Genomic DNA, 17,127 nt, shown 5'->3' with positions numbered 1-17,127 from the left:
GCCAGGGCCTTACCACCCTCTGAGTGAAGAATTTCTTCCTTATATCTCATCTAAATCTACCCTCTCTCAGTTCAAAGCTGTTAGCCCTTGTCCTATCAGTACACCCCCTGACAGAATCCCTCCCCAGCCATCTCATAGGCCCCCTTTAGGTATTGGAAAGTTGTTATAAGGTCTCCCCCTGAGCCTTCTCTCCTCCACGCTGAACAATCCCAGCTCCCTCAGCCTGTCTTCATACGGGAGGTGCTCAATGACACACCACTTTCAAGCAAGACGCCAAATTTACATACAGATTAGTAAGCACAAGGGTTGGTTGTTGTTTTCTCGGTTTTTGTTTGTTTGTTGGTGGTGGGCATTTTTTTTGTATTCTTGTTTCTTTGTTCATTTTCTGCTGAGAAAAAAAACTCAGGGTTCAGGCAATGCACCACTGAGGAATTAAAGGACACTCACTTTTCTACAAGATAGTAACATTCAATAGGAAAGGCATCAAATTTCAAAGATTGTACTACAGCAGTCTCAAACTTCTGCCGAGCTTCTTATCTAGAAGGAAAAGAAGAAAAAAAATATTAAAACCATAAAAGCAAGTTAGAATATGGTTTTGGGGGTATTAAAATCAATAGCAAATATTTAATTACTCAAGAAAGAATCAGTAAAAATCCTACTACGCGTGAACCAAGATTTCAGACATGAACTTGACAACATACAACAGGTATGGACTGATAATCAGCACAAAGTTTATTTCAAAACATTACTGATTTCGTTGCTTGGAAAACTAAGAACTCACGAACAAAAAGCACACGTCAGATACTGTGACAGGCAGTTAAATGAAATGAACACACAGCATCCTATATAAGCAGTCCCCCAACATTCTGAGGCTTATGATCCGTCTCTTACCTCTGTTCCAACCACCTTCTTCCACAAACTATTGTGTAGACTTGTGCATGACCTTCCTTCCCTCCACAGACTAGAGGCCTCCTTTCTCCATCTACAAATGCCCGCCCCAAACTTAAAGAACGCGTTACTTTACATTCACACGGAATTAGACCCTCTCGTTTCCTGTCTTTTTAAGTTGTGATATTCAAAGCAAGGCAATTTCTGGGATAACAAACTTGTGAACTGATCATCTGTTAATCAGTATAACCATTCTCTCCATCCTTTCCAGAAATGGAAGTTTAAAATGAAAAGCTGGCTGCCTAGGAGCAGAATGCTGAGCTACAGACCGAATGTTGCTGCTGACAATCCTTTGCCAGCAAGTTGTTATGCCTTACATACAGAACAAAACTGCAACACTAACCAACGACCTAAGAACAGATGGAGAAAAAAATAAATCCCGTTCAACTACCTTTAAAACTGAGTAATAGTGTTCTATTCCAACTAGCACTTCACATAAACCCCTGCACAGCTGGAAATACAAGAACACGCTCCTATTTGGAGCAACTTTTTTTTTCTGCCTCAAAAGGACATCAAGTTACCACCCTATTGGCCACTCTCCTTAATCTCTGCTGCAATTAGCTGGCGAAATTACATCAGAAAGGAATGAAAAGCACAGTTTCCATCACACGAGTTCTGTGCTTGATGGTAACAGAAAACTGATGTTTTCACCTTCTTCAGGACATGCTGATAACAACCTGGTTCAACTCAGCTATCTGATGGGTAATGAAACTGATGAATTACACTTTTCTTGCTGAGAAAATACCTCCTAAAGGGATCAGATCAGAAAATTAAATCTGGGAAACTGAGAAGCGCCAATTTCTAATTCCTTCAAAGTTAAATGAAGCCTACGCGAGCTGAGCCCGACACCTGAGGACGGATTAGGCAAATTGAATGAAGTGAACTCATGTGAGCCTGTCACTCAGGCTGAAACACCGGCCAAGATGGGCTACAGCTCATCCAGTCCTGCTTCTCTTCATGCTGAAGAGCCGATTAGAAGAGCACTGACAGGGCGACCTGATCCATACACTAACGCTCTGTTTAGACAGAAGCCCGTCTGTGAAGCACCCCAGAGAGAGCCCCCATTGCTGCACCCACGCTCTCTTCAGCAATGTTTGGTGCCTCCACACTACCTCCACTAAAAGCCTAGAAGCCTTCGCTGCGCAAACAAAACCTGCATTATTTGGGAATGGCTCCGAACGACCCATTTCATCGATCAGAAGCTACCGGCAGCTGAATTCGCGAACGCTGCAGCCACACAGAGCCAAACCCCGGGTTACCCCGCAGGCTGCGCCGACCCAGCAGGGCCGGGCGGGCCGAGCCCACCCGCAGGGCTCAGCTCCAGCCGGGGCTGCGCTCCCACAGCGTCACCCGGGGGGCGCCTGAGCTGCAGCCGGCTCAGGAGCCGCCGCCCACCCGCAGCGAGGCACCACAGGGGCACCACAGGGGCACCACAGGGGCACCACAGGGGCACCACAGCCCTGCCACAGGCGCCCCGAGCCCCGCCGCGCCCCCCCCCCCCAGCCCCGGCAGCGCCCCCAGGCCCCGGGCCGGGCCCCGCCGCTCACCTCGGGCCGCATGGCAGGAAGCGGCGCCGGGCGCACGCGGCGCACGCAGCCAATGGGCGCGCCGCCCAACAAGGCCGCCTGCCGTTGGTGCCGCCCGGCCCCGCCCCGCCCCGGCACGGCGCGGCAGGGAGGGGCGGTACCGGGGGGAGGCGGAGAGGGGCGGAGGGGTTCCCGTGTTGCTGAGGGGGATTCAGGGCGTTGTTTAAAAATGCGGCCTTGAAATATAGAAAGATGTTGGCAGCGTCGGTTCTGCTGTTGCCACGTCCAGGTTCTTATCGTTTTCCCCCTATTTTGTGCTTCTCTGTCCTTCACAAGTGTAACAATAAACCGAACGTACACCAGCCTGCTGGCCTTACCCGTGTGGTGCCTGTAACTGAAAGCATTCGGGTCACAGCAAGCTCCTTCACGAGCAATTTTATCCCAAAGATGGGCAGAAAAGGGAAGACGGTGGTACTTAGTAGTGCGGGAGCTGCACTGTGGGTCAAAAAATAAGGGAAAAAGGGGGAAATTGAAAGCCCGGGGAGATTTGTAGCAGAGGGATCGGGGCTCTGCGTACCCGGGCCCATCCCCAGACCGAAAGAGCGTGCCCGTTCCTCACAAAGCAGTAAGGTCGGCTTGGAGGGAAGAAGCGAACCCCCCGAGAACCCTCACAGGCGCTGCCCCGCGGCCAGGGGCAGCCCCAGCTCCCCCCCGGGGGCGCGCTGAGGGAAGGCCGGGCCTGGGTCTCAGCCAGGCCTGGGCGCTCCCGGCCCACGCCTCCAGGGGCAAAGGCGGCGGCACCGCGCGCCCCCTGCTGAGGGGCGAGGCGGAGCCCTGGGCCCCACGGGCCCGTCACGGCGCCCGGGGAAGGCGAAGTCGGCCCCCGCTGGGGCGCGGGCACCATTTTGGATCGGCGGCCCCCGTCAGGAGCTCAAGGGGCGGGGGGCAGCCGAGGGCACGGCCGCCGAGCTCCGCGGCTTCCAGCGGCCCCTCACGGGCCCGGCCGCCCCTTCCCCCGCCGCAGCCATTTCGCCTGCCCGCACCTCACGGGCGGCTTAGGCACTTTACGTAAGACCACTGCAACGGAGGAGAAGGCAAGGGCGCTTGCGCAAAGAACTGAACGCAAAAGGTGTTTGTGAATAGGAGAGGAGCAAAACAACGCTCCCTGAGAGTTGGGCCAAACCAACAGGCGCCCCGCGGGGGTGGGCTGGAGGGGAGGTCCCGGGACTAACCCTGCAGGCACCAGTGCGGAGCCCGGCGGAGCCGATCCCGGTGCAGAGCTCTCAGTTTTTGCCGGGCCCACAGCTGGAGATTTGCAGAGGACAGGCTGGTTGAGGAGCAGCCGAGTGCCTCCCCCAGCACTCCCCCCCCGCGGCTCGGCAGCAGTTGGACCGCGCCAGAGAGTATAAATAGGGGGTGTGTGCGTCCCCGCTGTTAGTCGGCGTGGGGCGGCGGGCGGCGACGGTGGCGTGCAGCGCCTGCGGCTCAGCGCCCTCCCCGCAGCCGTCCCTCGTCGCTCCCCTCCCGGCCCCGGCCCGCCGGCCCCTGGCGGAGCGCTGACAGCCCGGTAGCGGCCGGCTGGGGGTGTGGGCGAGGCCATCTCACCGCGGCGGCGGCTTGGAGCCGGTCAAGCTGCCCCGCAGCCCGCAGCCGCTCAGCCAGGCTATGCGCTGCAGACGGGCTCCGCTCAAGAAAAAAACGGAGCGGATCGTCAAGAGGTAGAGGCGCCCGCGGAGGCCCCCGCCGGCGGGGACGCGGCAGCAGCAGCAGCAGCAGCAGCGGCAGCAGCGACAGCAGCAGCGGGGCGCTCGGCCACCGGCGGCACAGCCCGGGGAGAAGCGGCAGGAGAAGCGGCGGCGGCGCCGGGCGCGCTCGGCGGGGCGAGGAGCATGTGAGGGGCCGGGGCGGCCATGGTGCGAGGCGCGCAGCCGGCGGTGAGCGGCGGCAGAGCCCGGCGCCCCCCCTGGGGGGGGCCCGCCCGCGGCTCGGCGCTGCCGCCCGGCTCCTGCCCCGCGCCGCCCAAGGGCTGCGAGCCGCGGCGGGGCGGCAGCCGCTCGCGGTGGCCCCGCGGGGCGAGGAAGCTGCTGGGCGGGCGCCCGCACGGCCCCTGCCAGCACTGGCAGCAGCAGCAGCACTGCCGCCCCTTTCGGCGCTGCCACCGGCCCGGCCGGCCGCGGGTGCTGCTCTCCCTGCGGCCCGTCAACGTGCTGGGCAGGAGGGCGCCCGGCATGCGGGCCCCCCGCAACACCAACCAGTTCCTGATGCGGGAGAAGTATCAGCTCATGCACCTGCGCTCCGACTCGGTGGGCACCGAGAGCGGCGGGTCGGACTGCGAGATGGACCCGCTGGACATGGACTCCTACCTGGGGGTGCTGGAGAACGCCCGCGGGGCGCTGATGGACGCCGTGGAGGACACCCGCACCTGCGGCCCGGCTGCGAGGTCGCCTCCGGCTCCGGGCTGGGGTCCCCCGCAGGAGGAGAGCCAGCAGTACTTCCCCTCCGAGGACGATGTGATCGAGAGCGAGCTCTTCATGGAGAGGGACTTCGATGAGTTCTGCAGCCGGATCGCCTGAGCCCCCCGCGGGCGGCTTTCCCCGCGCTGTGTGGGTCGCGTATTCCTCGGTCACCCCCTTGCGTTTTTGCCAGGGGGGTCGGCCGCTTTTATAAATGAGCGAGTGTGTATGAGCGGGGGCAGCCCCCATGTAAATAAAAGGAACTTTTCTGGAGGCAAGCAGGCTGCCAGCAATGCTTCATGCGCCGGGGGCTCCCGGGGTGGGCAGTGGGGAGGGCAGGGGAGAGGCAGGCAGAGGTTGGGGGGTGTGGAGGGGGGAAGGCCAGGGGCGGGGAGCAGCAGAACCAGGAAACCAAACAATCCCAGCGCCAGAGGGGACTTTCCTCACCTCGCCGAAGTTGCTCCAATCCCTGGGAGCCCAGTGGGCAGGCAAGATAGCTCAATACGTGCACAGCAGTGAAGGTAAACACAAACCATCGATTCTACAGCTATTTACAATTCCTCTCCTTCTAAGGAAGGCAATCAAGGCAGAGAGGCACTTTGGACACAAGCTACTGATTGCACCACTGTGCCATTTTTCTACTGTAATTGCAGCGTTTTCATGCCTGCTTTACATTTATGACAGCGGGGTTTTATTCCTATTTTACCAACCACAGCAGAAGGAGAAGTGTCTAGAAATATACTTAAAGGGCCTCTGAACACCTAAAAACATAGATGCCAAGCACCCAAAAGGTGGATGCTTACCACCTGGCCAAAGCTCTCCAGGATTAAGTTTTTTTAATTTTTTATTTTTTTTTAAGGTTAGGATTAATTTTTTTCATACATACTGTGAAGGTAGGGGCTAAGGTAAACACAAATCTTGTGAAATCCCTGAGGAGGAGAATGTTCTTGGGAAGGGGTCATGAATTCAAACTAATAAGAGACTGGCTTGAAATAGTTACAGTACGTTACACAACAGGTAACACATTCCTGAAACTTGTTAGCACAGGGGCAAATTGTATCTGCTGGTCTGGAACAAGTTTAGCTGAATTATCTGTACATTCACAAACAGGGGACAGAACCCACCCCCAGGTGCTGAAGGAGTAGGAACAGAGCAGACTGGGGCAGTGGCTGCTTGCTCTCACCCTCCCTAGGCAGTCTTGCCTGTGCCCACCAGAACGTGAGGCGAGGTGAGCCCTGGGTCCCATCGAGCAGGGGCTGTTCTTTTAAATTTAACCCACTTCCAGCACAGCTATAGGACCCTGGGAGCAGCAACCATGTCTGTCTCCGAATCATTTTTTCAGTGCGTCTCCTTTTCACTTCATCTCCCTGAGGCCTGTAACAGGTCTCGTTTTTTTTCCACCACATAAAGATGTGATGTATGCAGGGCATAGAGCTGGGAAAATGAGCTATCCCCCCTATCCCCCTCCTCTCATGCATGCCTGTGAAATCAGAGCTCGTATGTCAAAACAAACCTAAGCCAGAATGTCGGTGCATTTGCAGATACTGCCCTTTGCAATTAAAGACACAGACAAAAATTAATCCTTATCTTTACAATCAAAACTCTATTTTCAGGCAAAATGTTTGAGATTTCAAAATCTTCAGTTATGATCCTGTGAAATACAGTGTCCAAAGACACCATTTTCTTCATCCTCCTTAGCAAAGGAAGCTGTTCAACACATTACATGAATGATAATGCTTATTTTATCTGGAAATAACCATATAGTTTATGGCTATTTTTCACAGGACTGTACATATAAACTTCAGTCGATACAATTCCTTATGTGCAAAACATAACTCTTACTGGCAACAATAGGCTTATATGCAAATCACACCTATCTTTGGAATTTTACTCAATGGTAAGTCATTCTAGGGAAGAGGTGTAAGACAACCTCTCAGGTAAATGAAACCATAGTTCACAGCCAAAGAAACTACAAAGATTTGGTCTCCAGGAAGCTTGTATTTTATTAATGAATCTAGATCTGGAGTAACACGCTAATTTAATGGCTTGAATATGTTTCGTTGCTCCTCCTCCCCAAAAAACCTTGCTATTTGAACGAGTATGACAAGAACTCACTTTGGAATCCTTACCTGAAACTTGGCCTGCATTCTGTAGTGCTGCTGGTATATTATAGAGGTGCCTTGTATTTTGAAAGCAAGCCCTATGTTCTCCCCACCAGACAGAGCAATTTGCCATGAACGATTCCTTCGTGTTCAAGCCCCAAAAATGCATCAGGGCACCTCACCTTCCTCCTCCTCCCAGTGTCCTTCTCCATTGCCTTCTTGCACTGCCTGCCACCAACACAGGCTGCAGTGCCCTACTCAGCATGAGAGCAGACGCCACTGCAGTCTGTTTGTCAGCAGTCATGGTAGTATAGCGTGGTGGAAGGAGACAAAGAGAGAAAAGTTCTCCCTTTCTCTTTTGCAGAGCCACAGCATCCATGTATTTAACCACGTACCAAGCAAAACCAATGCCGACGTGTTCAGTGGGGAGTCCGCGTGTATTGCCCTTCATCTCCACACTCACATGTTCACTTCCTTACTGCACTTTACCCAGTTTCCCTCATCTTTCTAGCAAGCCCCATGTTCTCTTAATTTCTAGACCTTTTGCCATTGTGTTACTTATATTACTTAGATCTGGTTTGTTCGTACATTTTCTCATTTTCTTCCTTTATCATTTGAATTATGAAATTTTTATTATTTGAATTTATGTGTTTGGGAAGTGCCTGCCTTGTAATGGATGCAACCACAAATAACACCTTACTACTAAGTGTGAAAGCACTTTACAAAGCTGAAATTCACAACAAAGGTAGTCGACATCAAAGCTGGGAAAAGAAACCAAAAGCTCTTACTTCAGAAGATGAATTATCAAACCACTGGCCAACAAACTCACTCATCTTCCCAAACTTCACAACTGCAAGTTTTACATGTGCTCATCTGCTTCTAAGTATTTCTTGTGCCACTGTCTCAAATCTGACTCATATACACAGGTGCCGAAGCAGATCACAAAAATACAGGGATGGTTTTCAAACTGATCAACATCATCTTTGAGCTGAATTCACCTTGTATTTTGAATCCTCATATTTGAATTGTCATAGCCTACTTGAGGTACATTTTGCTTTGATAAGACTGACTTGATTGGCACTGTCATCTATCAGATTGTATGACAATGACATACTGAACACAAACATTTGGAGAAAGAAAGGTAATGGGAAGTATTGTCAGGTGGAAAATACATGCTTGTGCTGAAAATTACACCATAAATGTTTTACCACATCCATAAAACACTAAGTATAATATTGTAAAAACACCAACATTTTTATAAACATTTCCACCTAATTTTCATTTTTAAATAGCTTTACCAGATTTCTTTATAGTCACACTCCTCATACAGGTGAGCTTTACAAATCTAAAGAAATTTTATTATAAACAGAACGATAATGTGTTCACCGTGTATATCAAGTCAGTTAATCATTGGATTTTTGTTGAGTACAGTTGGAATTCTCTTAAAATATGTATGAACTACTTGGAAGTCCAAGGCAAATGGGAGGAAAGACTAAATGCACAGAGGCTATGCTGACACAACACAAAGGGTTCTGTTGCAACTCGTTTAATTTATTTCTATCAATTAACACACAGGACAAGATTTGGTGAAACTTACCTAGAGAAAAAAGAGCTTAATAATATTATGAAGGAGACAGAATTTCTTTTTTATTACACAGTATTAAAATTTCAGCACGTCTTGTTGAGCATATAGATCAGCAGTTTGTACAGCTGTATATCTGTTTGAAATCTCTAGCATGACAAAAGTGCTACTTTTTGTTGAGGAACAGGTGATACTGCACAATATCTGTGAGGCTTTCAATCTCATTCACTAGAAAAATAATTAACCATGATTGGAAGAAAATGGTCATCAGTCACTCCCCTCATCTCCAGCAACACATTTGTAACAGATCTGAGGATGTTCAATTCAAAGTGGGGTGATAAAATGGAATTGATTTTGAACTGTTACAAGTGCCTGCTTTGCTGTCACGTTTTAATAACATTCAAATGTCTCTAGTTATAATTTCTTAGCTTTTGTGTTCTTTTCAAGACAAAACTGATGCTAACAAAATTCACATTTGACCTAATTTTCCTTTTGCTGTATCAGAAGATTCTTTTTCAACATGCAGATATATATATATATTTAAAAAAAAAAAATCAGGAAAACATATGCGCAATTTTGTAAAGACTCTGCATTTTCACATCACTCTACAGGTGAGATTTTCAAAGAATCAGAGACAATTTTCTTTTAATACCCAATATAGTATCTTGGTTATTTACTGAGATACTCCTGTGAATTTCCTATCTTTGTTTCCACACACATACCAAAATAAATACAAACTAGAGCGGCATTAGTTTACAAGCCAAATGGTTATATATACAGTACTACTTTGCCAGATTTACTGATTCCTACCCTTCTTTAAATCCCCTTCTTCTTTCCCCTTATAGTTCCCTATCACTTTCCCTGTGCATATAGTTATGCTAGTGTGCATGAGATGATTATATGGTATTCTACCTTTCTATAGAGCCTCTGAAAACATGTTTTCTTACTTTGGCTCCATATCTACAGTAGAAATTAAATATACTGACGTTTTAGTATAAAAAACAAACAAACGAACAAGCAAAAACTAAGTGGATAATCATGAACAAAAGAAAAAAAAAAAAGAAAAAAAAAAGCAAAGAATTGCAAACCACACCTTAGACTCAACAGTCATCCAAACTTAAAGAAAGCCACCTCAAGGAAATCTTTTTAGTCCTACAAAGGCAATAAGAACAGGATTAAACAGAATAATGTTCTCAACTCAGTTAAGAACATAATGTTTAACAAACTAAGATACACACACCTTCAGGAAAGTGGGAAAGAAGTCCAGCACCTAGACACAAGTTCTTCTATGATTTAGGGAATTATAAATATTTCACATTCTGGAGAAGAATAAAGTACTACAAAGTGTGGTGCTACTTTGGTGATAAAATTCATGATGTATTTCACCGTAAGTACATTCTAAGAAATTCTAGCTCTTGAAAGAAGCAAAGACATGGCAGTACCCATCCTGTCACACACTGTAGACTTTGATGCTTTACTTATTTTGTACAGGCAGTCATAAGCTGTTATAAGACTTTTGTGGCTTGCAGAAAATTAAATACAAAGGGTACGTTTTGGGGAATCATCCTTGACAGTTTCTCTTACAGAAGAATCTGTGGTTTCAAAGGATTGCACATAATTCAGATAGTTCCATGTCAACCTGCATACAGCCTTGCATCCTGAGAAGCAAACTGAGAGCTCGATGCAAAGGCCTTTACAAAACTGATGTTATACTTAATCCATCGTGTACAAATAATTTGTTAAATGTGAACCCAGATTTTTATTATTTACAGTCTGATTTACTACAGCCTTTGCTATGCAAATACATGCAATACAACCATTCTGTTCATTTATAATTGTGGAATGAAGCCATGCCTCATCATCTGTAGAAAGTAAAAGAACAGATAAGAATAACATCTCTTGGACATGGTAAGATTGAAGCTACCTTAATTGTCTACTTCTTCACTTGTGGTCATACTGCTGCTACATCATATCCAGCTACAAGACACTACTTTTTCCTGTGAAACAAGAAAAGTAAAATATCACACAAAGAGAAACTTTCTTCTAAAGTGTAACACATACTTTTGCGTTTCTTATTATCTTTAATATTAACAAACCCCTTATAATGAAATTTTGTAGAGAAAAAATATTAAATGTTTTAGGCAATTCAGAACACCACCACTGTGTTGGAATAAAAACTTCTTCTATGATATTATTCCATTTTCACCTGTTGTCCTAGTGTTACTTCAGGAAAAGAAACCCACTAACTAGAAGCAACAGATTTAAACTGAAATAAATCAATAAACAAGCTGTGCAACAGCGTTACTCCCAGCCAGTTGCATGTCTTTTCCACTAGATAAATACTTTAATAGCAACAATTTAACCAAAAGTTGATTCAAAAATAATTAAAATTCCAAGCTCCAGAACTGTCCTTCTACACATAAGGCAGTGACTTCTGCCAAGATAGGAGAGGAAAAAAAATTCAAAAGCCTCCTCCTGGCATTACTGAGCATCTCTCAGTCAGGTTAAGAAGCACGGTGCGTTTCAATCAGCAAAGTACTACAGAAGTGCTGTCCTTCCAGGATCCCCGTGCAATCCGCTTGAGAGCTCAGTCCAGCTGGAAATTGAATCAATGAGCCTCATTTCAGTAAGAGTAGCAGGCCCCAAGATATCATAGTAATATGCTGATTTTGCTATTTCGGTGGGTTTTGCAAGATTCAAGTCAGTGGTAAACATCTGAATTGCCATTCGTCTGTACCAAGTCAGTGCAGCAGTGCTATCTGCTGCCAAGTGAAAGGCACAAAGTCGAGTTTTTCTCTTTGTTACTATCACTGAGACCTGCCTAGACCAGCATTTCCTACTTATCTTGCTCAATCCCTTTTCTCTCCGCAAATAAACTGTCATTTCATTCCTGGCCCTTACTAGCCCAAAAAGCAGTACCATACTGACAAAGCTGTGCTACTTCCAAAGCTAGAGCTGCTTCCATGCCCTTCCTGAATACCTCTTGTGCCACTGCTACAGTAACATGGGAAATGTTGGAGAGAAGATTCTTCAGCTCCTGTGTTTATGTCATTTGTTTCCACGGGGTACCCAATACAGACATGGACAGAGCAGGGGAGAGGTCATGTCTACAAAGAATGCAAACTTTCCCGTGTGCTAATGGAACAGTATCTGTGTAATACAGGAACTACAGAAAAGTTTTTGGGAAATACACAACACTCTCTCTAAATGCTCTTCCAAATGGCAGCTATTTTCATTTTGGGGAACCTTCCAAGTCTGATGTGGTTCCCTGCATTTAGCAGTCCTCAGTGTATTCCACATACCTCATCATTCTCTCACACATGTAGACCTTTAATATCCTTCCGGAAATAACCTTCACAGATCTACAATGTATTGCAACAAGTGCATGCGCTGCTTTCTATTATGCAACATCTCCAAACTTCTTTTGCACGAAAAGGTGCCGAACAGCTAGCATTTATCGGTCTCCCTAATGACTTTGTAACCTCTGGCACAAGCTAAGTTGTCTCTTCCTGGACCAAATAATTTTAGCCTGATCATCTACTTCTCACACTAGTCAATCCTGGGAATTGCACAGAATTACTGCAAGGGTTGCACCTCCTCTCACAGACTTTCTAATCAATTCTTCTACATGACTCACTGATATTATCTAAAAATTTACTATCTAAAAACTTAGTCTCTGCATTTTGTCTTGTAAAATTACAAGTGACTTCCACTTGAAATGTCTTGCACCTTCTTTTGGTTACAATGGAGTAATCTAAGTTGTATAAGAGGGTATTTGATTTGTAAATTAATTTTAACACATCGATTGCAATGAGTTAAATGTCTCACCTTGTTAATGTAATGACTGCTAACCACACGTCTCTACAGAAAAAGCAAATGTAATTTCAAAAGAAAGACAACTTGGGTTCAACATCAGGAAGGAAGGAAGGAATATCTAAAATGTTGCAATGTTTGCAAAGTGAAAAATTTCCTGTGGTTAACTGAATGCGTCAAGTTAGATTTACCAGTTTTTATGTGAAAATGTAAAAGTAGTCATCAAATTGTAAACAAACAGCAAGCACTTGCTTCCAGATGTGAGAAAGTAAGATAAAAAATAAAATTACTACTATGTTCTAGTATTAATATACAATATAGACCAAAAAAAACATCATATAATGATTTGACAAGCCTCAAAGAGGGTGACATTTCCTACTGTATTACAGTCGTAATACTACAGTGTCATCCTGGGGAAGAAACGCAGTACATGTCATTGTTCCAGCTAAAATTTATTACTTTAAAGAGCAAGATGAGTGAAGCTTCTTTTCTACTAGGTTTACACCTGGCAGTTGACTGAATTATTTTCAGTATTTTTATCACAATTTTGTATCATGGGTTTATTCCTTACTGATGACAGAAAAGGGACAGAAGAGAAACAGAGAATTAAATCTGGTGTTTTATAATGGATGAACTCCTACTGAGGTCTCCATGGAACAAACAGACTGGGGAGGAAGGGATATGGGGGGGGGAGGGGGGATGTCTTCTGTGAACTCTGAAAGGTTGAGATCACATTGCTTTCTTTAATACAGCATCAGTCTTTCTGATTTTCCCTTTTCAGAACATGATTGCTATGTCCTACCTTTGAGATCTCTTCTTCTCTCCTGGCTTTTATAACACAAGACAGATAACAAGACACATGCAGCAACAACATGATCCTTAACAGAAGACTAGAAAAGAAAAAGATGTATAAATATATATCCTTCTAAACATTTGAACAAATGATATTATTCTATATTTTGTATTAAAGTGTAGCGTTAAACTTTACAAGCACAGATAAAAAATTGCTATCTTTTTTTTTTTTTTTTTGGCCTACAAGGAGTCCATAGCTTTCAAGGGAAAATTGTCAGGCTTCTACGTATCATATTCTAGGCATACAAATCCAGTCTTAAAAACCATGAGCAAACCTTTTCACTAGTGATCAGAAAAGATTCCTTTTATCTCTGTTTCCTGAAGATGAATTCTTATGTGCCTATTACTCCATTTGCTTTCAAATCAACCTTCTCCAGCTTTCCACTACCATCCCATTCCCCCTTTCTTTCACTTGTTTCTTCCCTTTCCTCCACATCTTCCTTTATCTTGTCCTTTCAGTTCCTACACACCAAAACTTGGTCTCAGTACAACCCTAAGAGATGGTGGTCATCATAACAAAAGCTTGCTTCACTTCCACATTTTATGGAGGTTATTATCAACTTGCTGACTTCAGCAGTAACAGGAACGTGCCATTTTCAACATACACACAAAAATCTGAAGATAGTTATGATTACAAATATTAGGAATACATTATTGGTCCATCCAGCTCAATACTTGACCTTCAAGAGCAACAATAGGAGAAGTTGTCCAGAGGAAAGCACACATGTGGCTGCTTTCTGTTTACTTCCTATTATTCCCTAAACATTTACTATTGTCATGCTGTTGCTGTTAATGTGGGGATCTGTCATGAATTGTCTAATCCCTTTTTGTACCAGCTGATACAATCTGCCCTAACACTCTCCTCCTGGGGCAAGGAAAGTAATCGGTTGTGTAAAGTGCTTTCTTTTAAGTCGTTCACCTCCTAGTTTCAATTTATATCCACCTTGTTCTACTATTTTGTGATTTCTTTACCATCCTTCAGATACTTCATACAGGAAGCATTAAAAACAAGCAATATTTTTTTAAAAATATGGAACTAGTCTAAGGCCACTATTAACAATTACTCAATTTTACACAGCTACTTAGGACAGAAAAGTTTTAGCACTGTCTCATAGCCTAACTATATGCAAGGCAGGTCTACACTAGTGCTACCACAGCCACACAATAACATTTTGGACCTAATTCAGCTTTGACATGAACGCAGCTCTAGCAGAGCTAGTAGGAGCTGTGTCTGCACTTGTTAGGACTGAGTTTGCCCCTTCACATTGAGAGCTCTCCATCTTCTACATTTATTCCTCCAAACTTCTCCTGATATTTGACATGGATCAGGAAAAATGTGTTAACTGGGAGAGAATTTGCACAGCATTTTTCTGCCTTACCATTGGGTCTGTCAGTCACTACCTGTAAACTCTTGAAGACTGTAGAAACAAACAGGAGTGCAGAGTCATGTTTTCCCAAAGAATATTAACTTCTGACATTTATTTTTTTTCTTTTTATAATAAAGCTGTATTTACATTACATTTCCAACCCATCAGTCACTACTTCTTATTTTTCATCGTGTAATGTTATTGCTCCCATATTCAGGAAATACAAAACCAGACAAAAGTAACAGGTTTATTATGAAGTAGCGTTACATGAAAGGAAAACAGAGTTAGATTTCTGTGTGTGACTACTTTCAGTAAACCTGCTCAGCCAATACTATGCTCCTCTCAGAAGTGTCTCTAACCCAAAATCCTGTCATAAAACAGATTCTTTAGTTATAACAACATCTATTAGATTAACAAGCTTGTATTCATATTAGTTTACAATGGCCAACCTACTAGACGGTGATACTAGCCACAATTACAGAAGAAATCTCCACAAATCAATTTTGCAAATACAGATACATCATCTCTAACCCTATCAATCTTTAAACTACCGCTCTCTCCACTTTGCTTTTGTAAAGTGGCCAAAACCAAGATAAGTAAAAGGTTTTACACATTAACATATGAGCTCTCCAAATCATACCGTAAATGCGTAACAGTTTCCATTATCTGTGGAAGAACAGAATTTGGAACAAAAACTGCTGTAAACACTTCTCAAATGGTAGGTCCGTGCGCTACCCACTGCTGCGGGCAGACAAATAAGCTTTAGGCAGCTAATGGCAATACTTGCATGGCACAGATTTTGTTCACCTGTAAACACCTCACAAAGCAAATACTTGTCCCAGAGTTGCCTGCGTGTATCATAGCTCAAGTTCAGGTCAGAAACAATCCTCTCTTAGGGAAGCTACACCTTGCAACACGAACACAAGGCTTCTACAGCCTCTCCTTTTAGAAAACTGCTTAGAAGCTGATTCTAGGAGGTGACCTGATTTTCATGGATTGTAGGAGTGTTTCCTAGCCTGTTGGGTGTTATTTTGAGGAGCCTGGGGTTCTAACTCGCGCTGCCTGAGAGGAGGGAAGGCGGCGGCAGCGCGGCACTAGGACCCGGCCGCCGGCTCCCCGCGGGCCGCCAGCTCTGGCCACAGGCCCACTGACACCCTCAGGCCTTCAGCACAGGCAGAAAGAGGGGAAAAGGGGAACAAGTATCGCCTCTGGTAAAAGGCAACTTCAACCTTACATAGTTAAAATGACAGCAAGAAACAATGCAGTTCGCATAGGGAAGACAGGAGGAAAAAAAGAAAAAGAAAAAAAAAAAAAAGCTGCCTTCTAATCAGAGCGGGGGGAGGGGGGGGGCTTGGCTTTCAGCTATTTTTGAATTCAAACTTAATAAAAGCCATAGCGTAAGCTTCCTATCCTAGCCTGGCTGCCTCGGAGATCCCACCCCCAGGCCAGCTCCCAGCACCCTCTCTCTAACAGCTTTTTTTAACCCTTTCTTTTACCTTTTTTTTTTTTTTTTTCAACCCTTTCTTTTTATGGCCAGGGTGGAAACAACGAGCCGCAATGAGCCAGTGCCACTCCAGCTACCTCAGGCAGAGTTAGATTAAGTCGTTCCAGCTTTGATTACTAATTTGGCTTGTGTACATCGTAAATTAATTGTCTGTGCTGTAAAAAGGTGGATAAGGGAGACAGATTCTGCCCAGCAGCCCTGATCTTACTAAAAGCACGCTCCCAAATGTCACTCAGCGAGCTACGCAGAGCTGGCACTCCCTGAGTCCCTTCAGCACAACGGGTGCTTGAGAAGCAGGGAGTCAGCATTCAGCCACTGCAGGCATGAACACACCGAACAAAGCTCAGTTACAGGAGTAGGGCACTGAGCCTAACACGGGGAGGAACTGCACCAGGGTCTAGAAACTGTTGCTCTTGCTGGTACACGTGTTACAGTGAGGATTCGTACCAATATCTACTGTTTTACTTACAAAATGTAAGAAGAGCTAAGTGCTATCCACCAGTTAACACCTCTGCCTTCACATGAATGACTGGATTTGTTAATGTTTGGTAGGTTTTTGAAAACACCCCCTCTCACTGCTGACCGGACCGACTGCCCTTTGGAAGGCCTTCCTTCATGGAGCTTGGCTGCTGCTGAAGCACATGACTCGCTGCTTCTCTTCCTGAAGCAACCTGCACATTTTCCACTTGCTCATCTTCACTTTTCCGCTTTGGACTTTTCAGCCATCAGCCTGTCCAAGGAGTGTTGGGTTTCTGTAGTTTTGTGTGTGTGTGACTCTGTGACAAAATGATAGCTCATGCAGTAGAGTTTTACCGTACAACAGACTCAACAGATGCGATCTCATTTTTCTTCTGTGATGTAATGGTGAAAAAGGGAAGGCAGGACACAGACCCAGGAGGAGTAGAGGAAGGAGGTTCAGCTGCTCAGACACAACAGAGAGTTTTACCTATTCAGTTATGCTTCACCTGAGCTGTTTAACT

At 45.6% G+C, this 17,127-nt stretch overlaps 1 protein-coding gene across 2 annotated transcripts in view; it reads right to left on the bottom strand.

Moving 5' to 3' along the window:
* IARS1 (isoleucyl-tRNA synthetase 1) overlaps nt 1–2,554 on the bottom strand; it is a 101,918-nt gene extending 99,364 nt beyond the window's left edge. The window contains exons 1-2 of one of the 2 annotated variants that reach the window (XM_082768360.1): nt 2,496–2,554; nt 448–537 (exon numbers count right to left, since the gene is read on the bottom strand). The gene's annotated coding sequence lies outside the window, so the exon portion shown is untranslated. Of the gene's footprint in view, nt 1–447; nt 538–891; nt 1,261–2,495 lie in introns of those variants that run through there. The other variant, XM_082768361.1, reaches the window with a different exon arrangement.
* Between the last annotated feature and the right edge of the window lie 14,573 nt (nt 2,555–17,127).

Source organism: Aythya marila (assembly GCF_965140915.1).
Source record: "Aythya marila genome assembly, chromosome: 10".
Classification (NCBI taxonomy): Eukaryota; Metazoa; Chordata; class Aves; order Anseriformes; family Anatidae; genus Aythya; species Aythya marila.
The sequence above is the reverse complement of the archived record's forward strand: the minus strand, read 5'-3'. Positions and strand labels throughout refer to the sequence as shown.